Here is a 25,472-nt window from a genome sequence, read left to right on the forward strand (position 1 = left end):
TCGGAAAGAGGTGCGAAGTATACTTATTCAAGATTCAGAAATCACGGCAGATTTCAGATATTTAATTTTTGTTTTAAAGGTAATCTTTATTTTATTTATACTAATATTTATATACGGCTTTTAGGATTGACCAAGACCCGGGCGCCCACTGGCAACAGCAAGGATAGACGATTGAAATCTCGTTCGAGAAGCAACGAGGAACAAACATTTATGATTAAGAAAACTGAGGGTTAGATGGGAGGATATCTACAGCGTTAGGGCTGTGCACTCAACTATTTGGAATAGGTTAAAAGCCAACGGTCTTCGAAGACGCCGTGCTTTATGTAAGCCTTTTTTAACAAATCGTCACAACATTCTTAGATGCCAGTTTTGTAACGACCTTCTGCGCTGTCCCAGAAATGACTTACCTAACTAACATTCGATTTTTAACACACATTTCAAAGTTCGGCGTCTTCTCCTACCGTTAGGGTGACTAGAAGGAAGGGTCAAAGGTCAAAGCCGGCCATGATGCATCGCGCTAAAACCAGTGGAAGATTTTCCTTTAATGTATGGTGCTGCATCCCTTGACAGCAAAATAGGTATCCTTCATGAAGTTCAAGCTAGACTTAACGGGGCAAATTATATTGGGATTTTGAGAGACGCCATGATACCATCGGCTGCGACCAGATTCGGATTACAAAAGGGTGGATGGTATTCTTTATAAAACAATTGGGTAAGGGAAATAACTAAAGAATTAGCATTGTTTGTATAGGTTTAGTTTTATGCACGATAACTGTCCAGCTCATTGCGCTCGGATCACCCAGCACTTTTTGGAGAACGAAGGTATTGAAGTTTTGGGTTAAATTGAAAAACGTAAAGAAAAAAGTACTAGAATCTCGTGTGGTATATATCAATTGTTTGCCCCCCCCCCCGTGCCGCCCCGGGAAATCAGCAAAATGTTGCAAACACCAATTACAAAAATCTGACAATTACGCCTGACGAGGGCTACGAACGACTTCAAAAGTTAGTTTACGTATGTTAGTAAACACTTAACTTCATATGTGTTTAATACGTATACGTTATAGTTAGTACTAATAAAGGACCGTATGGATATGCTATAGGCTGAAGCTGAGATCGCGGTAGACTGGTTATTTTAAAATTCAATTAAAGGTCCACACCAAGTAGCAACTTTCGGTTGCTCCTTTAAATCCATAAACATTTACCCTGCTCGAGTATAAACAGTAACCTTATAGCTATGTAGGAATATCGGGACATACTGAGATTCCAAAGCTATGGGGGGCTTTCCTAAATAGAACTACGCGCGTTAGCTACGCATTTCAAATAGGTAAATAAAGCAAAAGCGATATTTTTGTTCACATATTTTATCTCGAATCACAATAGACAAATAAATATGCTTATCTTATATGTTACATTTGTAAATTAATAGGGAATCATTTCTCCCTTCCTTCTTTGACATTTCGTCAGCCTACGACGAAAAGAGTCGGTTAATATTCTAGCGTAATCATTAGGAATAGCATTAAACGCCACTGTTATCATATTTCTTAAGTCGTCCCTGGATGTTGGTATTCTTTTTTTCCATGAGTTGTAGAATTTAAAACCACAGGTTTTCGATGGGGTTAAGGTCGGGGGAGTTCGACGGCCAATACAAAACTTCAATACCTTTGTTTTCCAAACAGTTCTGGACGATCCGAGCGCAATGAGCTGGACAGTAATCGTGCATAAAATTAAACCTATACAAACAATGCCAATTCTTTAGTTATTTCCCTTACCCAATTGTTTTATAAAGAATCCCTTCCACCCTTTTGTAATCCGAATCTGGTCGCAGCCGATGGTATCATTGCGTCTCTCAAAATACTGATATAATTTACTTCGTTAAGTCTACCTTGATCTTCATGAAGTATACCTATTTCACCGTCACCGATGCAGCACCACACATTAACGGAAAATCTTCCACTGGTTTTAGTTAAAATGACCTGAGATCAAAAATAAAAAAGTTGACACCCCCTCTTTTAGGCCAAAATAGGCCAAATTATAAGTCTATCCAGAAATTGTTTTGGCCAATTTGTAGCTTAACATATTATTAATCTATTACCGATGTCCGCTTCGACTTGATGCAACTATTCAAGAAATGACGGCCGAAAATGTTCGAAAACTCCCACGGGCAAAGACTTTTTCAACAGTGTACACCATTATAAGGAGACATTCGATAACGAAGGTCCTCTTATTCGATGATTATATTCGTCTTTTTTATAAAATTAAATTTAAAAATTCCTCGTACCCGAAAGATATAAATACATTGGATCAAAAGCTTCTTTATTTACGAAACTTTAATGAAGTTGACGGGTAAGACTTAAATTGAGAAGATATAACCGATTATCTAGCTTTAAAAGCTATTGGCAAACATAGTCTTAACAGCCTTTGTCGTTGATCTTTCAACGTAACATTTAAGTAAATATGGCGCTTCCAAGACAAACGAATTTCCGGAAAATACCCGTTACAAAGATGGGGCATGAAAATTCTAAGCACAAACTCCCTAGTTAAAGAACATTAGTAACCTACCAAATTTGCTCATGCCCCAAAAATATCTACTCCAAAGATGACCACTGTATTGTCAATTAAAATTTTACATACCACATAAAAATTTTAATCACCTACACACCTTGCTAGTACGTGACCCTGGTGAAATTTCATCAACAAACTTAACAACTATGTAAAACAACCTTGAATGTAAAAAGTCGTTCGAAGAAACAGGTCATTCATCCGTTAACCAATAAAATATAATATTAAAATTTCATAAAGCACCAACTAAGAGATACCACTTTTTCCCAATAGGTCTTTGATCCAAACATTTTCCCGCGCTTTCCTAACCGTCATCAAAACACTTGGTAAAGGATTTTCCGCCAAAGATCACGGCACGCTTAATGATATCCACCTGTTTTAATTGACCTTCAAACACATGTTTACGTAAACACGTAACTAATTAAACTTCATTTAATATTCAAACTCCTATGCCCGTCACCAACCGGTGCACGCGGGGGTTGAGTACAAATACGCCCCCCACGTATGTCTATGAAGAGGGTTGTGAACTACTAAAGGTTCTTTCGCTATCGTTTTAAGCATGAAACTTTTATTGGCACCTGTATTTAACCTTAACTTGGGGAATTGAAGAACTATTGACATCGATCGCGTGCTGAAATGATAATTATGGTCACTTGATTTGGATTATGTGAAGGAACATGAGTCGGTGTGCAATTAATATCAATCACACATTTGGGTATGGTAAACGTGATGTTTGCGAAAGTTGGTTTCGAGGGAAACTGCCTTGGCCACAAATATTCACGTGAAAAGTATCCTGCTGGTCCGCAATTATAGCACATATCTGCCAGTGGCGGCCTACAGTACCGCCTAGAACAAAGTTCACTAAGCGAGCGCTTAAAGCGAAGCGGGAGTCTCGCAGCAGCCCTAGCACATGTTCCCCACCCCCCCTAAGCGCCGCTTTAAGCGAGCGCTCGCCTAGTGAACTTTGTTCTAGGCGGTACTGAATGTAAGAAAGGAGGCGACTAGGGCAGATTTCTGTCTATTCAAGGCCTCCTAATCGGGCAGTTTGGCACCTAAGGTCCGGTTTCGTGTCAATACTTACATTCTTCGACAACCTTTCTTTTCTGACGAGCGGCCCCTTTACGCAAGCTAGTACCCACTTTGCCTAAAACGTGCATAACTGTCTTCAATTGCTTAACTACTTTAAACAGTTTATCTTAAGTATGGCAATCTTTCAAATTTAAGAGGGCCTGGTATTTTGCCTTTAACCAAAAGGGATCCTTTGCATCATAGAATGTTTGGAAGGGACATGTAGGAGCTGCGAATAAAGTGCGCTCATCTGGTCTCTAAGTCTCGGGGTCCTCCTGTTCCTGTTGCTAAAGGGATTGAATCTGACTGCAAAAATGCTTAGTATAATTATCGTGCAACCAAATAATCTGTCTTTACCAGATTTAAGCTTTTCCTTCTAGTGTCAGGGGAAAACGCATACAGGTTCCTCAGTAGTAGTATTGGGCGCATCCACGAATTATTTTATTTGGTAAATTCGAGCGCGTCACTATATGTGCCACCTATAAAGCGAAAGGGGGGAATTTTAACTTTCAACTTTCTTTCTCTGGCCGCACAAAGAGGACCGAGAACTTCCAGGAGTAGCGCCTCGAGGTTTTCGGCATTTGGTCGGAGTTAACTAGCCAAGGCTCTAGCCATATTATCAAAAGCGTAAATGTCATTTTGAGTTAAACGATCAGGTCTATACCAATCGTGTATTTCTGATTATCTGTGAGATCTACGACTTCAGTCTCTAAATCTGCATTACGAGACAAATTTATTTCGTTTATTTTTTCCCACACTCTTCCCTACTTTCTATACAAAACTTTAAAAAGGGGTTCCCACAAATATCTACAATATCTGACAAACACTATTAATAATATAGTAATCAACGACGCAATAATAGACCCAGAAAATGAATAGTCGAGAAGGGATTCCATTATTTCGGTAAGGGCATTTATTTTCCCTATGATACCCATTTTAACTATCAGTCGGAGCTCACGACCAAATCTTGACGCTTTCTGTTGACAACAATGGTATTGCGAACATGCACACTTCCCCATCCGAAACCAGAAGAGATATCAAAGATTAAACCACTGAAACTTCGGAATTTCCTGTTTTATCTGTGAGTCCTGTTTGCGGAAGCCATATAACCCTCGTCAGCTAGAGCGTTTTACGACAAGATGGGAATTAAAGGAGTAATTATATCTAGTCCGGTATTAAACGCTCCAACCGAATCCAGACAGAGGTCTTAGTGGCTCCCAGAGCCATCTTTCTCTCCTGATTTACGATGCATCCGAGACTCGAAGCTGCTATAGAGAGAGTGGGTATATTTCTCTCTAATCTGACGACTACACTGTGTCCTCTTCAGTTTACCGGGTTCAGGGGGCTTCCGGATTACGGGACTTCTGGGTTACGCAAGTAAACTCCCAGCACACTACATCGGGACAATTTTTTCGGACCTGAACAGGACTCTCGGAGTCTGGAAAGGATTTTCGTCTCTCGTTCTCTCTGGATTTGGATTTGCCTTCTCTCTGGACTTACGGTCCTTCGTAACGGGATCCATCAGGGGACTTGGTGGACGTCATCAAAGATTGATATAAGAAGGCGTGGAAACCTCATAATTTAATTTAGACTTCGTTAAAGTTTCTATGTTTGGGATCGGGCCATGAGAGAAAAGAACTTCTGAATCTTGGGGTTATTTTTTCTTGTATTGAGTGTTCAGGGTCTTTTTATACCCTAGGCCTGTCCGTCATTACATAATTATGGTTCTTTTCTTGGGCATTGGGTCCCTGGGTCAGATATGGGTGGCTTTCGCCTTTGGCTATGCTTTTTTTGGTCTACCTAACACGGTCGTTTTCGGATGACGTCGTTGGCGAGGTTTGAGATCAGGCGGTTGAGTTTTCGTTGTTTTTGACTTGTTGGGCGGGGTTGCCCACTCGAAAGCATTGTTTATACTATCACTATTTTTACATCTTATGATAGTTTCAAGGTTTCGTTAAAATTCACCCCCCCCCTTATCTCCTTCAGTTGAGTTTCTCGAGCCTAGGCTTAACACTGAAATTTATATTACTTTACATTAATCTTTAATATTCGACAAAAACTTAAAACGGATCACCATTAAATCGTTCTTTGCGGATTATATACATGAGTTAAACTAAGATATGGATATAAACAGTTTGTTTTTTAGTTATAACAGAGGGGTACTTCACATGGTTTACGTATCAAAATAGAGTTATTGCGTAGGGAAGCCATTGATTATTTCAATAATACGTAAAGTACGTAAACTTAACCGTAAATTCAAGTTGACGGAAAGTTCGAGGGGACGTTTACAAGGGCTTGCTTCGCTTTCCGGATTCAAAACAAGACAAGTACTACACAAAACCTTGATACACTCTAGGACTTAAAATAGATAATGCAATGTAAAACGAAAGCAAATATAACAAAAAAGGGGGCGACGCCTAGGCGGTTACAAGAAGCGGTAATTTAAGCACAAACTTACTAATCGGTGTTTTAATATCTTTTTGTGATGAATTTCCTTGAGATTGACTCCAATGAACTAGCTTCGTTTATGTCAATAAACGAAGCGTCAAAGCATCTTTTCAGAAGCCAAGAGGAATTCCGCTATTTGCAGTAGAAGTATCTTTGCGATTTAAAGATGAGCTGGATATTGTTGAACTTAAAACCATGTTCATCTCTCGCTGGAGAAAAATGGCAAAAATTAACCTTAGTTCAATCTACTAAACAATAACAGTACTTCAATCTTGTATTGAAGACTATTTACACACTTAACTAAAATGGGAAACGATGAATAGCGACTGTTAATAGGGGTATTTTGGCACAGTTAGGAGGCTTGATTCTTTAAAGAATAATCTTTGGAGTTCTAAAATAAGACTTTACAATTAACAATTACCAATCGCAATATTTTCAAGTCTTAAAACCACACCGTGATCAATGCTTCCATTTTGTGTATTGTCGATTCTCTAAGTTGTACCTTGATGATGTTTTCATAAATTCAACAACCATAAACATTTGAGTAATGTATGCTTAAAAATACGATTATAGTAAAACAATACTTAGTGGCTCCCTAACACATAAAATTATCAAATCAAGATATATATATTTCACAGAAGAATGAAGGAGGTACTTAAGAAATAGATAATTTTAATGGAATTTAACCTTGAGTTTTGGTATAATTCGATGAGTCTATGAACAGCTTGTTGTAGAAGTTTACTAGGGCCACGAATCATTTTCTTTATTTTTATTTTTTCATTTTTAAAGGTACGATTTCTGCCTCGAGCATCGCTACATTTTTAAGCCCGTTGCCGTAGAAACTCTCGGTTCGTTTGGCCGCGACGGCTTAGCCCTGGTACATTCCATCGGTCGCCGGCTTCGCTGAGCAAGTGGAGATTTCCGTTCCGTCGATTAATTTAAGCAACGGATTGCTATCGCCATCCAACCCGAAAACGCGGCTTCGGTGCTGAACACGTAGGATTCAAAGGTAAATGGTGCAAGGTTCTCTAGGCTGCCGTACATTCGAGTGGGTAACGCAAGATGAATAAGGTTATGATTATTATATTCATTTCCCAAAAACCACAAATTGACCACTCGCGCATTTAAAAATTGGAACTCCATCAATGTTGAAAATCAAAGTCAAGGACTCAGATTGGTTTGCTAATCCGGACTTACGGTTTCCATCAATCAATCCCGTATGGTAGTACTCCCCATTATGATGTTTATCAACACTAACAGCGGTTTGACTTTGTATATCAAGAGTTGTTCTAGAATCCCAAGGTATAGATTAATGATACGGTTTCAATATTGCCAATAACCAAAAATAGCTGCATGATTAATACACAATCCTAAAACGAACTCTCTCAAGTCACTTTGGTATCTATTACTAGAAGAAAATAGGGGGAAGAACGTTTCTTAGTAAATTTCGCGACGTGTCACTTTTCTCGATTTTTTCGCACCATTTCGTAGAGAGTGGTTTTGGTGGGAAAACACGGATGGTTAAAACAACTGCTTAATGACGTAAATAAAATGGCAAAACTTATTTGTTCATGTCGTCTCTTTTTCATCTGCCTCTCTAAGGTATGTATTAATCTACTGTACGGGGGTTTATAAATCTATAGTGCTTGCCTCTCTTAGGCTTATGGATTTGTTCAATTGTGAGCATTGTTAAAAAATCTTTTTGAAAAATGTTATTTATATTTTGAAATTTAATTATTTGTATTCAAAATTTAATTTTGTAATGCCCCAATGAATCCTATAGTTTGCATAGTTGAATGTTCGAAGACATTTTTATTACCAGTCTTGTTAGCTGTATTAGATTGGTTATTACTACATGTACTGGCGACCGGGCTAGCAACGCCAAGGCTTAATAGGTGCTTAAATAAATTATCTAAAGTCGTGTTTTTGTCAAAAAAGCTTCCTGGTTAAAAGGGAATGCCATGGGGAACACTTGTTGCTGCCGTAAAGGTGAAACATTAACATTATTTTAACAAGCACTATATAAACTATGACTGGCAGGTCCTGACTCTCGGAAATATTTATTGAAGCGTCTATTGACGATAGTGTTTGTCAAAATTTCAACCAACTATTTAATTTTTATATTTCAAAGGGTAAATGCTATAATAAACCGAAAAGTTCACCGTGAACCCCCCACTCACTTTTCTTAGTTCTCACGAGACGAAACGGGGGGAGTAAAACTGACGACTTCACTCAAAAGCGGGCACAGCGAAGCATCAAAAAGGGAAAGGGGGGGATAAAACGGCACGCGGTAAAATGCTGTATAAAATTAAAAAGTATCCGATAACTTTGGTATATCTGAAAGTTAAGAAATCAAAGTTATATTATAACTTTTCATACATTAAACCATTCATTCGTTATGGGGTTTACTTACCTGATGTATAAAATTTTCACCACCAAATTCATGTAGGATCCATTTAATTTAAGTTTTCTAATATTTCCATTGCTCGTAGACGCACAAATTGTAAAAACCGACCTTTTACGGCAGTGCAACTAACCAAATCTCAAGCGAGTCAGGTCGAAAGAGGGTATCCGACTATCCGAGAGTAACATTCGTCACGTAGATATGAGATAACAAAAGAAATACTTGGTACGACTTTGACCAGAATGTGGCGTGAAGGGTCTGCTAGAGATTCGGAATAAAATACCCTTATTTGCTATTGTTTTACAGTATTGTACACCTTTGTCCCCACCGGCCATTTCAATTCGTCCTTGGCGGGAAAGTAGAGCGCACGTTTGAAAAAATCGTGACGCCTTAAGAGGAAATTAAAACCAAATCTAAAGAAATAACCAACCTTTTTGAAGATAACAAGACAAAGAAATGCAGGGTATGTTGTGAAATATTAACGTGTAGAAATTGGAATGATATGAAAACCATTTTTGCAATATTAGGGCTCGGCGTTTGGATAATAAATTTTCCGTTAATTTATCCATAACCTCTGAAAAAAAATGATATTTCGAATATTATATCGGTTTATAGCTGTGGACAACCTAAAAAACAATTTTTTTTCTACCCGGCTCGCTTGTACATATAATTTAACCACTATTGCACAATTATTAACACGGCAGCTGTTTCGAAGCAGCTGTCTTGTTACTAAAAACTTTTAATTGTGCAATAGTGGTTATTATTTGTGATTTATAAACAATAACCAAAATATTTTATCATTATAAAAATACTCTCAATTAAATTATCTGTTCGCTAAGCTCTACGCAATATGGAGTACCACTGCCCTAAATGCGTTTATTTTTCTGGATGGTTTATGTTTTGGCTTTCCCATGTGAAATATGCCCATGAAAGTGAACTTTATTTCAATGTCGTTTGTAGTCTTGAAGGGTGTTATCGAAATTTCAATAAAGTAGACACGTATATGAAGCACGTAAAAAAAGAACACTCAAGTATTTTAGAAGGAAATCCACCAAGAGTTCAGCAAAATAATATTGTTTACAAAGAAGAATATTTGGATATACCAGTTGAAGAGGGTTATGATACATATAACGCGACCGATGGACCAAAAAAGAAAATAATTGAAAATAAATGTAAACCTCTTGAAATTAGAGATTGTCTTCTTAAAATTATTCTTAAATACAGAGAAAAACATCACCTATCCTGTTCTGTAATGGAAAGTGTTACGAATGATTTTTTAGGTTTTTGCTTACATCTCGCATATATGCAAAATGACTAAATTGGTACGCAATTAAAAGAACAACAAATTCCGACTTAACCATTGAAATTTCCAAACTAACAGACGAAATTCGTCTTGTATTCGACAGTCTAAATTCGAAATACAAAGTGCAGCAAATATTTAACACGCAATTTGGACTTATCGAGCCCCTGGAAATCTCATTTGTACAAAATACAAGTAACGGAAGAAAAGACAAATTTCACTATGTGCCAATTTTAAAGATTATTTAAAATTTGTATTCATTGGATAGTGAAATGCAAAATTACGTTGATTTGGAAACACTTCCTAAATACCATGTCTCGCATTTTCTAAAAGACAAGACGGCTAAGAAACTAATTGAAAGAATAGAAAATGTGGCGCGGAAACGATACAATTACAAATATATTTGGACGAGTTTGAAATGGTTAATCCCTTGGGATCGAAAAGAGGGAAGAAGAAAGTATTAGGGTGCTATTTTTCAATGGTGAATAGAAATGCCAAGCATAAGTCAAAAGAAAGTGACATTAATTTAGAGTTTTTAGGTAAATAACACGATGTCGACAATTACGGATTGAGTGAGGTGTTTCAGCCATTGTTGTAACATTTAAATGTACTAGCTTCTGACGAAATTTACATTGATACTCTTGGTAAGAATGGTTTCTGTTTTCGCACGATTATTTCAGGGTATAACGTTGGCTTACATCAACTCGGGCGGTTTAATTGCAACTTCGGAAGCGGCCCAATATGTAGATTTTGTATGACTGCTCGTGAAGAATTAAGCATTAAAACTTAAGAGTGCGATGCAAGTCTTAGATCTTTACCCCGCCATTTACACCAACTTAATTAAATATCGCTGGTCCATAATGTGGGCTCCATTTATGAAGTGAGTTTTGAGAGTCCATTGTACAACCCCCCGCCTGTGACTTTAGGTTAAGCTCTTTTGCTCTCTGCCTAGAAGGGCCAGGGATAAACTCATTGGCCTGCCTTCGACCATCCATCTCAAGCGAAAGCTTGAGTTGACGATCCGACATACACTCTGAGACCAGGCTGCATACCAGATAACGGGGGATGGGGAGGCCCACTAAACCCAGATCTTGCACCCTCCCGGGCTAGGTAGTCAGCCTTTTCGTTCCCGTGATACCCTTTATGACCAGGTATCCAATAAAGTAGAAATTAATTGTGTGTCCCAAGATCAGAAAGAAGATCTAAGCAGCTAAGATCCGTTTTAAAAGCGATACTGTACTGGTTAAGAAGCGTGAAGAGCGGCCTTAGTATCCGAGTAGAAAACCTTGCCACGATGCTCCTTTTCCAGACAATTGTCGGCACAGACGCAGAAAGCAGAAATTTCTTCATAGATAACGGTAGCGTATTCCTCCAAGCTTTCGTAAAATCTATAGTTATTATTAAGGCAGTACATCCCCGCGCCTGTACCAAAATAGTTCCTAGACCCGTCGGTAAACCAGACCACCTAACCTCTGGTACCGAAGGAAATATAAGCCTAATCTGTGTGGCTGGGGAAGTTAACCTCAATAGGCTTTCTAAAATGTAATTTAACAGCCGAGATGTCAGATCCCATCTTAAGTTCTTGTAACTGACTAGATATGTCATGGTAGAGTTTGGTGTGACTGTTTACATAATTATTAGCCTTCTACCAACCATTTTGGTTAAGCCTATTGCCACCAAAAGCAGAAGCTTCCTCTATAAAAATATGCAGAGGAAGAATATTAAGAACTTCTAGAGAGGCACTTGGGGCTGTTCTCATAGCTCCAGTAATGCTAATACAGGCTAACCGTTGCAGTTTTGAAAAGTTACCCTTGGCCACCAGACCACAGCAGCGTAAGAACGGAATGGGTCTAGTGATCATAGTATACAATCAGTACACAACCCTGGAACTAAGGCAGAGTCCATATATACCGATGTTACTAAACTCTATCTAACGAAAAATTAATTTTGTAAATAGATCACGGCCCAGTACTGATATTGTTTCTTTCAAATTGCTACACTTCGTTCAGATAAATACATTGTTTCAACTCAGCTTCATTTTTTCTGCGCTTCGATACCACGAAACTGTGCTCTCCTCTGTCTGCAACTCCGGTGTTAGTGGAATCATCATTGAAGATAAAAAGGCTTTGAAATCTCACTCCTCAATATACGGGGTGTTTTTTTTGCTCGAAAAATTCTAGAAACTTTAAATATGTACTCAACATTATACGTGCTGGGGGACACTGTCTACCAAAATTGCATCTGAATCGGAAAATATTCTCACGTTTTTTGAAAATTTTAATTTTAACCGCTAGGTGCTATATGAAAATTGTAAATGAGAAAATTGTAGAGCGTCACCAAAAACGTACAAATAGCGTTGGCGCGAAAAAAATTTGATCAAAATATAAACAAAATTTTTATTTGCCTATAATTATATCAATGAATACAATATTATGGGAATTTAATCAAAATATAAATATAAACAACATTTGATTTGTTCTTATAGTATTTGAATTAACCCAATATTATTCAAATATACAAAATATTTTTCAATTTACCAAATATTATTGAAATCGAATCAAAATATAAATATAATCAACGTTTTTATTTGCTCATTGTTATATCAATTGGTACAATATTATTGAAATTTACTCAAAATTGTTTAATGTTAAATAAATTATTTTAATTGTCCTAGTATAGTTTGATTTTATAAATTTAAAATATTTTTATATTTTGCCAAGATACAAGAATTTACCTAAATGTATTCAAAATTTCCCAATTTAACACGAATTCATGTAAAAAATATTTAAGTTAACTCAATAATATAAGAAGTTACCCAATTTTATTTTAATTTGCCCAAATGTATTCAAATTAACCCATTTTATATGCAATTGCCCATGGTTTTTCAAAACAATAATAATACAGAATTTATCGCACCCAGAAATACATTGATATGCGCTATTTTCCAAAACGGTGCGGAATTTGTTTCAAAAGATATAGGGTTGATTTACTCAATCAGATGAAAAAATGTTGTCATTGTATCATGTTATTTTTGATAAAACCAGTAAATCCTGAAATATTAAGACTATATTCTAGAACATAATTTAAAATTACTTAATTTGATTTTACCTAGAATGAGTCTAAAATTTAATAATCACATAATTTGCAACATGTTCTTAAATATCAAACTGATGGATTGTTACTTTTAAATTGACAATTGCATACTACATTAAAACTTACATTATGGAAATGTTTCCTAATGCGATATTCTACTATAATCTTCATAAATACCGCAAAAATAATGTAAATCATAGTATGTCAAATCTGTTATAATATATTTTACATTTTAAAATTCAAAGCCCATTTGATATATTATTATATTGAAAATGGTCTTTAAGCTTGGTCTATTTATCTAATAACGTTCTTTTGGCATGTAAATATTTTACCTAGGACACCATTATTAATATGTTAAATTTGCTATGATCAACTTTAAAGGATTATTTGTATAGTATGTGGTAAATCCAACTATCGGAATAAATAAATTAAACTTATTGTAATAATTGTAACATACAATACACATTAATCAAGGCGATGGTCAATAAATCCTATTGAATCACAGAGAAGTGATTTGTGAACGTTCAATAACCGACCGTAAAAATAATACCTAATACTCTTCTCTCGGTTAAGTGGAACTTATTCTTGCCTTGTTTGAAATATTTTACTAATTCAAGCATTCAAAGTTTTTAATAACACTAAACATCGCGATAACGACATTAATTCTTATAAGATTTAATCATACGGTTATTGCATAATACATCCAAACATGCTTTTGTAGAAAATAAACTAAACATTTCGTATAAGTGTAAATTTTCTTGTCTGTGTACATTTAACAGTTTTGTATGACTATGACGGAAATATTTGTCCAAAAAAATATATTTTTATATAAAATTATAATTTTTACAAATGTGGATCTTGGTATTGGAATTTACAATTTCCACGTTAATTGTAGATTTTCTTTATTATAGAACTAGAACGTCGTAAAGATCTTGTATTCGGAACAAAAATGGTTGTAATGTAATATATGTTAAAACCTTGAGCCACCAATTGCTAATGTTGTTTAAATCTTCAATGTTTGTAATAGAAATTAAAATAGTTGGTGGAAAGTTACCGTGCACATATAAAGAAAAATGCTATTTTGTTTATATGCGATTGTTCAATGATTTTTGTACATCAAAAACAACAAAATCATAATCAATTCAAATTGAAATATTCAACAAAGGCTATTTTATTTAGAACATCAACCTAACATTTGTTTCAAAATATCAAACTTATTTTTTTAAATTTAAATCTCAACTACTTGACAACAGATACAAATATTATTTACGGATAGAGGAATTTATAACATTGTTATTTAAATTGTTATAAACTAATTAATTTTTCTTTTAATAGAGCTCAAACTTATTTTTAATGAATCTTTTGATTATTTTTCCTATTAAATTATTATTCTTATTTTTGTTTTTGGTTTAATTTTATTTTATTTTTTAATTAACTCAATATTAATTTAGTATATTTGTTTGTGCTGTCTTGTTTACCAACATATATAAACATCCTTTTTTATCTGCAAAGTTCGTTTTGGTTAATATAAATTATAATTATTATTGCATATCTTCAAAGACAGTAAATTAACAAATATTAAAAATAAAATTTAAATTAATTTTTAAAATATTTTTATAAATAGAATTCCTAACATATTTAACATTAGTTGAAAATGTAAAATTCGCTCTGCAAACATAAAAACCGAATATTTAAATTTTAATAACAGACAGATTAAATCAGAAGCGCATTGTGAATTTAACATAATTAATAATGACACGTTAATTAAGGTTTAAAATTAAAAAATAATCGATTTAAATATCCTCTTTTTTAAGGAACATGTTTCTGCAATTAATATTTCTATTTTGAATTCCACAGTTAATGTAAAATTTAAAAACGTGTACTTAACAGTTAAAATGTCTTTGTGATTGGGAATACGATAACTGATCTGTTTTTAAAACTGAAATTCATAAATCAAACGGTTTTATGATACAGGTTGTAGAACATGTCGTATAATAAGTAAATAATAATTTAAGCTAAATTGTTCATAATCTGATACCTTGGATTGAAAACAGAATATAATTTTGTGTCAAATAAAATTTTGGTTTTTATCTTTTTATTACAATAACAAAATCTAGGACGGTTGCGAACGTACGTTCGAAAAGCACACAAGTTCAACAAGTGACGTTGCCTGAGAAAATCCACTTTATTCTAGTGAGACATTCCAAATCTGGCTATTTTTTAATAATGATTCTTATATATTTTATCTTAAATTATAATAAAAGCTTTTACAGATAATTGATTTATAGAAACTACGCTTACAATATAAAATACAAAAATGATACTGTTTTTATTTATTTTTACGTTTTTAATAATTAAATTTAAAAACATGTTGTTTATATTCAAAAACTAAGGCCATTCCATTATTAGCAATGATGCTGTTGTTCAAATGCAATGTGTAGGGGGAATTCAGCATAAAAACCGCTCTTTTAACTACGTAAACACATTACAACAGCATAAAATCAAATAATTTGTTAGTTAATATTTATCATTATATTCATTTAATTATACTAATTAACAATAACAAGTTTTAGCCCGAATTTCAAACCTGATACCTAATTTCGTAGTAAAGAAATATCTTCTACGAATTAAGGTAAGTATAAGTATATTTAATTGTATCCTTATAATATTTATATTTTTTTAATGTTCTATTTTTACAACCTTTATTTTTTCATATTACTAATTATCTCTTAATTAAATAGGCTGATTTGTACATATTTTGTCATTGTTTTATTTTCAAAATGTTTATTAATTGTATAATTTAATTTGCAATTGTGTAAATTTTTTATCTTATTTATTTATTGCACTTTCCTGGTAGCCAATACTATTATTGTTATTACTATTATTATTAATGGTTGTTAAGGATTATAAACGATTGTATCTTCAAAAAGTAAATTGTTAATAAGCTTTGTTTTTAAAACAATTCATTTTTATTTACAATTTTTTCAAATTAGAGGATTTATTAATTGATATTTTATTAATATCTAGCGTTTGTTTGTAAAAACCAGTTTTTTCTTCTCACTGGCTCTGTTGAATGTCTCCTGGCGAAACGTGATCTGCGTTTATAATTTTATCGTTTTACCGCGGAGATGTGTTACAATGTAGGTGAAAAGATAAGGGTAAAATAGATTTTTATGAACATTTTTGCGTTTGAAAGTGTGATATCGTTAGTAAATGGTTGAAAAATCCAAACTAGTTTTACAAGGTTGTAATGAGTGGATAAACTCTACACGTGACAATAATTAAGGGGTGGTTATCAAATCAGTTTTACAAGGTTACAATGTTGAACCAGTTCTATCCTAGAGGTAATTATAATTTATGAATTTAAAGATATAGCTCACAATCCGGCAGAATTTCATAGAGCGTGCTTCTGGTAACGCTGTTCAACATAAAGTTAAAATTATAAATCAAATAAAGTAAGTAATATTTAATTTAACAATAATTAAAATTATTAAACTTAATTTTGTTTTAATTTAGCCACCAATAAATACCCGTTCGTTTACTGTTTATAGTCAGAGAAAATTCTATCTACGTGTTAAGGTATTAACAATTTTGCTATTTTAATTTAATAGAAAGTTAATTATTATTTTTTTATTTTAAATAAATTGTTTTTTGGAATTTTTATTGATTACGTATCTTAAACCGTTTTCCATTGTATCTTCAAAAATGTAAGAATTATTTTATATTGGTAAAGTAATACGTTTTTATTATAGGTGGATAACATTATACTTTTGAATTGCTAAAACATTGTATCTTTAAAAAGTAAATAAATTGAATTTTTTCATAATACATTAGTGACTATATCTCTGGCGGATATCGACCGATTAAGTTCATTGTAATGTTTTAAAAATGTGTATTGATTGTTTATGTAATTAATTTATTATTTTAAAATAATTGTTTTTCGGATTTTTATTTGATTATATTATTTTAGAATGTATTAGTGTACTATTGAAACCAACAAGCTATCCTGTTTGGGGAATATTACACCTTTGTATTGCAAATGTAAAAACATTGTATCTTCAAAAGTAAATAAATTGTATTTTATTTCGACCGGGGTTATACATAAGGGGCTATATCTCGGGCGGATATTGACCAGCCCCATTGTAATTTGTTTTAAAATGTGTATTGATTGTTTATTTATTTATTTCCAAAAAGTAAATAAAGTTTAATTTTCAACAGGGGTAAGTTGGATATCACGTGATTGGGTGTGGCCAAAAGTTGCCAAGGTTATAAAGCGAAGGTCGCGAATTCGTTACCCCATCTCGCAATTAACTAATTAGCATTTTAAATGGTTAAAAAACGACAAAATGAAAAAAGTGACACCAAAAGTAAATAAGTTAAAGAATTTGGTGGGGTCACATATTACCGCCGATATCTCGGTCCGAGCTTGTCCGATCGTGTCCAAACTTGTTAAGGTGATAGACCGAGGCTTAGGGGTTGTGGACAGTGGTCAAGCGTCGAGGTTAAAGGTCATCTTCAAGGTCAAATTTGAGATTGAAAACAAAAATATTTTGTTTACTTTTTCCAAGGTCAAAAACTGATTTTTGGAAAAAAATTTGGGGTTGTTTTGGCGGCCATCTTGGATTTACATGTTCAAATTTAGTCCTTCTCTACTTGTAAGGCTTTTCCGTGGTTATTCCGAGATTTTTAAATAGATTTTGGTTGCCTGTTCCTTGGTCGCAAACTACGGCTTTGACAATTAGGCCAATATTTTCAAGGTGTTTTATACATTCTCTAAGGAGCAGTTCCAAAGTCTGCCCAGATCAAGCATCCTTAGTGAGGAAGTAACCAATTGGTTGTTTCCATTTGAGTTTTATGCCTTTCGCCATGAAGACAAGGGCCTGATTTGCGTACTGCTTGGTTCTTCCATGTGGCCCATAATCAACAAAGCCTTCAATAATATCATTGCATTGGTCAAGGGTAAGTTTTTCTTTTAAGCTCATTTCATCAAAAGAAATTAAAACCACTTTTTTAGTTAGATTCTTATTCTGGAATTTCATCTTCAAGGCTTCGAGTGTTTTATGATCAAAACCAGGAGCAATTTTTATGCGACCAAGCCATTTCTCCAAGGTCTTTTTCGTTGGAAAACATAACACAGCTTGTCACATCCTATATGCTTGGGGACTATGGTAGAATAGAGAAAGTGACCATTTCTTAAGCATTATGGAATATCTCCTTCCCTTCTTATTTCTTTGTCGAAGTTTCAACTCTGAATCGAAGAGTTCTTTTGAAAAACCTGTTAAGAACCTTGTATCATTGCTAACATCGCAAATCTTTTCACTAGAGGTCGGGGATGGTTAACTTTTATTCAATAGATAAAGCTCTCAAAATTATTCGTAAAACGTTTTGATCAAGTAATTTATATTTCTGTATTATCCGATTAATTTTTTGATAAATTTGTAAAATTAAACGGAAAAACGACGTTTTTTTCGATAAAAAGCTCAAATTTTACGAATAATATATGTTTTTTAATCATTTTCCGGTAAATTTCTTTGTTTACATTTTTCCCCCGAAAAAATCAATTTAATCATGGATAATGATTAACCGTCACCGACCTCTACTTTTCACTGTCTGCCAGTTTTTCTTTTAAGCTTCTTATCTGTTTCTTTATTCTTTGAATTTTGGCATTTTGCTTATTGTTTTTCTAATAAATCTTGACTCTCTTTTTGTTTTCAATCTTTTTACTTGGACAGCCTGATCATTGCTTTGCTTCACTGAAACTTCGGCTCCTACATTTAGATGTGCTGTAAATAATTTGAAAAGTTCGTTATTAAATGCCCTAAACTAAAATTTATTATACCATATTCATTGTGGTTATTTATTATGTAGGTGTTGTTTGGATTGATTGTTTTTGTTGGATCACTGGTTTCGGTTGGATTGCTAAAGCTATAACTGTGATCTATTTGTTCGCGTTTAGCTGTCTCTGTAATATCCGGGTTTCAATCCAAAGTTATTTTTCCATTTTGATTCACTGTAGGCATTGTAATGTTTTATCAATTAAAATCTGATAGCTATCAGGGATACAAAGTCTCTTTTGAATTACCATTTTCTGAAATTTCCAATGGTGTAGAGTCATTAAGACTGAAAATTGTGGAACAGCGGATGGTGTGAGCTTATTTTTGTTCTAATATTCATAAAACTGTCATCAATGAAATGATTCGCGCAAATTCGATTGTTAATGTGTAAATATTCCGTAGTTTTATTTGTAAGCCCATCATTATTTACATTTTTCAGCCACAAAATGGAACTAAAATTTATATTAAGTTAATATACCAATAAGCGTATCTAATGAAAATGCGAATTTACCGGTCTTTTTCCTTTGGAAACTTAAAAAACAATTTAAAACGGAACAATATACCCCAGGCATACTAAACTATTTAAAAACCTTGAAAAACTAGCATTAAAAATCGGGAAAGTTATTGCGTCTCTTTTAAAACTAACATCGAAATGCGCGCGCTTGACACCGGCGCCACCGGTGGCGCTATCTCTCTTACGGTAGTAGTGGATATTTTTGGGAAAAAAAGTGAGTACGCTTTTTTGAAAGAGAGACGCCTCTCATAATCTCTACACTCTCTGTTACGAGGTTGAAAGCTCTCGTGAAAACCGGGATTTTTACAGCCGGTTTCTTTTAATTGTACCATGAGTTTCTTCTTTTTTATTAAATTAAATTAATTAATAAAAATATCAATAAATTATTAAAATTATTCTATTAAAGATCATCAGTAACAGTAATATAAAACGCTTAGATAATTGATATTATTGATTACTTACGATATTCCAATATATCATTACTAATAACAACAGACACATGCCAGCCAAGGTCCAAAAGGAACAAACGATCAATTCTGGGACGACGAGCACGGGAATGATCAATTTACACATCGGTCTTGAAGAAAAGTATTTATGGTTCCGTTCAAAGCCATAGGCACCATCGACGTTGTAAAACAACAACGTATATTAAAAGTTTCGCGTTAAAAAAATATATTGATCCAAAAAACGGATTAAAAGTAAAACATTTAAAAGTCCAATTATGGAATGCTATTAATTATTTCATTAAATACACTTTTCTTTGTATGAAGTGTTGTTTTGGAATTGAGCTATGAGGGATGGTGTCTAAGGCCTTGGCCGGCACCTGAATTATTTTCCTTTATAACAATATTGATTATATTTTTTTTGATTTGGGCATCGTGGTTTGATCATGGGCATTGCCTAGTTAAATTGTCTAGCCGTAAGCTGAAACTAATTATTTGGGCTTAGTGAATAGTAAATTTAGCTATTAGTGAAACAGTTAATTTAGTGTTAATATTAAAATCATGGTCAGAATTATATTTAAAAAGAGGAAATATAAATTATATCTTGAGCCAGATCACAGTGAACAAATCCCTCGAAGCACCAAACATTTTCGACTTGACAAAGAAAGAAATAAGGTGTGTTCTTTCATCCATTATGTTACGAATTGATGGTTTTATTAAAATTAGTGTTTATAATATAAATGAGTTTTAATTTTAATTTACTGGAGTAACTGAAAATGAAGCTACAGATAAGAGATTTCTGAAAATTATGAAACCAATGAAATCGTAGATAATGAAGATGGGAATGGTGATGGAGTAAATCGGGTTAGCCTGAACAGGAGTATCAATGCATCAGATGGGGCACGTGACAGTGAGTGTAACACTTACAACGAAGAAAGTGAAAGAACAATGGACAACGAAGCTGCAGGAAACACCAATGATCAAGATAACGTGAATGATAATATGTGAAAACTCTTCACCAGTCCAGAAATGTTCGGATTGTCCCGACGCAGACTATTCGCCGGATATAGAATTCTCGGACGCTTCGGGCGCAGACAATTCGGTCTCGAGAACAGGTTTTCGGATCGTTCGGGAGTGTCCGAGCAGTACTTACTCAAAAGCAGGTACTGGCTAGAACCCAATTCCAAATAACTGAAAATTCGTCTGCATATTGCTCTGCGTAGAAACTAGTCTCAGCTAACACTTGTGGCTATGGAAGTTATCCGATGTTATTTACAAACATAGTGTGCCCATTGTATTTTCTTAGGCCGCAGTAAATATTATTTAATAGTTTTTTACTCATTATCCTTAAACTAAATTTCATTTTGTTTATCACGGCTAAGGGGGAGAGACAGTGCACACCTTGCAGTCTCAGGCGTATTCTCAGTTAAATCTCAGGTAACAATAATTCATTCTTGACTGACTGCGTATAATAAGCATTGTGAAATTAACAGTGTGTCAGAATTTATAGCCCGGTGTACCTAGTAACAAAAACCATACCACGGGAGGCCTATCATCATAGTGCCCAAGTCGGAGGTGGAGATATGACCATTAGATCAGAGCTAACATCTCCCAATACGCCACCGCCCTTATGGGTTACAAGAGCCGGACCCCGACTCCCCGGTAAAGCCACCAGTTATTGCACACTCTAACCCATTTAGGGCCATTGTGAAATTAACCAGTGTTATTATAGAAATTAGATGGGTTAAGCCTGTGGCACAAAATGTGTACCGAACTTGTAGGAGTGAAGATAGTTTTATGATCTTTTATCGCGTACAGTCTACACTCCTACAACTTTTCTACAGCTGGCTAAACTAGTCTATGTATATCTACTGCAACAAGCATTGTGATATTAATAAACGCCAAAAATTCAGTATTATTTTCAAAACTAGACAGGTATATCCTCCACAAGGTTATGCATTTTTAGTTATTGCCTTCAGAAATCCCAACGAAGGTTTGGGAACAATTAGAAAATCCCCTTCATGTTTTCAACAACTGGATAAACCTGTGTCTTGTAAATAAGTCAAAGAAGTAAGCAACTATGAGGGGATTAAAATGTAAAAAAGTGATTAATAAAAAACAAATAAAATTGGTTTGCCTCGAGATGGATTGTCATTATAATTTATCGCTATATTTATGAGTCTACAAGTACAGGCCAACGATAAAAAAAATTAACACATTATTGGTTGATGGATCAATGGTAAATACCCTTTATTTTCTATAAAAATGGACAATTTACGGTTATACTAGTTTTATTGTTTTTCCTTTGCTCAAGGTTTGTTTTAAAATATGCCCTGAATTAGATTAAAGAGTTCACTAAAATTCCCCAGAAATTAGGAAAATCTGTTCAAACCGTCCCTTTAAGCCTTCTTTATCTTCTAGCTATCGAATTATACTTGCAGACACATAATAAAAAAATTTATTGAGTCTTTTTAAGATGTTTCTAACACTTTTGGACGTTATGTTGAATCTGTCTGAAGTTTCATGGAATGATACACTATAATGTCTAACAAACCCGAAGAATACTAACAGACGTTTATCTGGTGACAATACCTGTCTTCCACTCCCTATAATTACGTTACAATTTTATTTAAACCATTACAAAATAAATTAATGAACCATCCCTGAAGAATGTTCAAATGCTATGAGCTACCAAATTTCCTGACTAGCTCTTCGTAAATGATAGGCCTAACTCTTAACATACTCTTAAATTCACTATCATGATAACCATTAACAATTAAACTATCATAATTCATTATACTCATTCGGAAATTTCATGTTCTACTTAAAACATTTCCTATTACTTCCATTTCATCAACAGATGAGGATTCTGAGCTTGGTATATCCGAATTTAATAAATTAAGTAACATGCCCATTACGGCCGCCATTTTTTATTTTTATTTTAGGCTGGACTATTCGTGATCTAGTCCAAAACTGTCCGGGATATTTTTCTGACGTCAGAGCTCAGTCCTGAACAGTTCTTTGAGCAGTCCAGGACTGGCGAATAGTTTTCACCTTATGGCAATGAATCAGATGTGGTGAAGGACGGCGATGGTGATACGTACGATGTTAAAAGAGAAGGAACCAATGAAACTATACGGGAGCTGTGTCATGAAAAAAAATTATTATGTGCTAGCATAACAAAAGGTGAAGCAGTGTTACTTGTTGAAGCATTTCTTCTTAGACATTCTCTAAACGAAAGTGAAATTAATGATTAACTTGAAATGATCTATACAATCATTGGATGTGAAGCCGTTCCAAATTCCAAATACCGTTTTTAGAAATTACTGAATTGTAGCAAAAGTGTAAAACATCCACTATGTGATATTTGTTATGAAAAGCTTGAGAGTTCTTTTCGCTCTAACTGTTCCAAATCCTATGACGAAACAGCTGTAAAAATGTCCTTTTACACAATACCATTAGCGGGACAGCTAAAATGTCTTCTTCAGAATTTCAATTTAAATTATAAATTTGATAGGAAAAATGATCCCAATATGGTTCAAGATATTTATGATGGTAATGTGAATAAGAAACTTTCGATGCCAAGAATGCCGTTAAGCAACCCAAATAATATTTCAATCACATTTAGCACAGATGGGGCTGCACTATTTAAATCTAGTAAATACTCTGGTTGGCCACTTTTTGTAGAAGTAAATGAACTCGCTCCTAGAGAACGTTTTAAAACGTTTTAATGGTTGGTTTGTGGTGTGGAAAGCATGCCCCAAAAATGGAAGTGTATCTGGAACGATTTGTAATGGAATTAAGGCAGCTATATCATGTAGGATTTGACTGGAGAACTTTAAAAGGACATAATTTTAAAGTAAAGTAATTGCCATTTGCACCTGCCCTGATTCAGTGGCACGACCTAAAATGCAAAATTCAACCCAATACAATGGGTATTACGGATGCAGTTGGTGTTTACACCCAGGCCATAAATTAAATCAAGTACTTCAATGAAATGTCACAATAAACTTTGCATTAGATATACGGAAAGCGACCTAACTTATATTGAAGGAAAGGGGAAGTCCATTAGAGGTTTTAGGGGACCAAGTGTTTTAATTGATTGGCCCTTTTTCAATATTATAGAAGGCTTCGTACCAGATTATATGCATGTAGTTTTGTTAGGGGTAGTTAAGACTATGGTTGAAAAATGGCTATCACACACTACTGAAAGCTATTATATTGGATCCCCTACAAATTTATCTGAAATTGATCTGCGCTTATAAAATACTAAAACACATTTAGAAATCGCAAGACGACCTAGATCATTGAATGTGAGAAATCTTAATAAAGCTTACGAATGGAGGAATTGGCTTTTTTTATTGATATCCCTGTGTTTTTGGAATTTAAGGTAAAACATATTTAAAACATTTTAGTCTTCTTTCACAAGCAATATATATAACTTAAAAAATGTTTTTTGCAAGAAGAACTTAATAATGATAATTAAATTATAAATAATTTTGTTTATTAATACAAAATATTATATGGTAACACTGCAATGGTAGAAAACGTTCATTTTCTACTACACCTTCCTAAGTGTGTGTTTAATTTCGGCCCACTCTGGGCTCATTCCGCCTTTGTTTTTGAAACTAAAAACGTAAAAGTTACGTCGTTTATGAATGGATTTCAAGGAATTCAGATTCAAATTTGTGCAAAATACATTAGAAAATTAGACTTTGAAACATTTCTTCACTCATTTTCAAGACAAATTGAATACACCACCTTAACTTACTAAAAAAATTAGGTTATGCAACTGAAACACATAATGAAAACCAAATTTTACCTTTGGGAAAACCAGAAATTAGGAACCTAACCTCTTTAGAAATATATTAATTGAGTGCAATTGGTATAAATTTTGATAAATAAAATTGCATCATATTACAAAAAGGCGTGTTTTTAAAGAAATGCAATTACAAGGAGCAACCTATCAAAAAGCTCCAAAACAAAACAATAGTGTAGTTAATTTGCAATATTGTGGGGAAATTCAGTATTTTATTTTCTTTAATGATAATCTAACTATCAAACTAATGCCAGTAGTCATAATTAAGCGTGTGGAAACCAAAAATTTTTCTGTTCCACATTCAAGAATTGCCATTAAAACTCAAAATTATTATGCTTTTGGAATAACAAGCATTCAACAAATTTTATATTTGTAAATTTCCCAACAGGATAGAAATAACGGGAATTATGTAAATAAAATAAATTATAACACTGAAATGTCAATTGTTTCTTCAACTGGTCTTCTGTGGGGTGTATACATTTTCAATTGGTCAAAAGTACCCTTAAACACCCCATTGGATTATGCTATTGGGTCTATGGTTTTTGAATTGGCAAGAAGTACCCATAAACACCCCATTGGATTCTACTATGGGTTGTAAATTGGCAAAAAGTACCCATAAACACCCCATTTGATTCTGCTTTGGGGTCTATGGGTTTTGAATGGGTAAAAAGTCCCCATAAACACCCCATTGGGTTCTACTATTGGGTATATGGGTTTTGAATGGCCAAAAAGTACCCATAAACACCCCATTGGATTTCGCAATTTAAAATTTTCTCAGTTTACTGTTACAGTTTCAAGGCTCAAATTTAAGGGAAGGGTTTTAAAAGATATAAAAAGGTGAGGAAAATTCCAAAATCAAAACTCTTTAAACCTAAAACATATCAATATCTGCGCCTTTATTGATCTCAATTACTCCCCCTTTAAATCAACCTTTCAACTGCTTTGATAAAAGCATTTTTTATTTAATAGCTGTCCCTTTTTTGCCTAAAA

Source organism: Leiobunum rupestre, chromosome 9 (genome assembly GCF_980474605.1).
Source record: "Leiobunum rupestre chromosome 9, qqLeiRupe1.1.hap1, whole genome shotgun sequence".
NCBI lineage: Eukaryota > Metazoa > Arthropoda > Arachnida > Opiliones > Sclerosomatidae > Leiobunum > Leiobunum rupestre.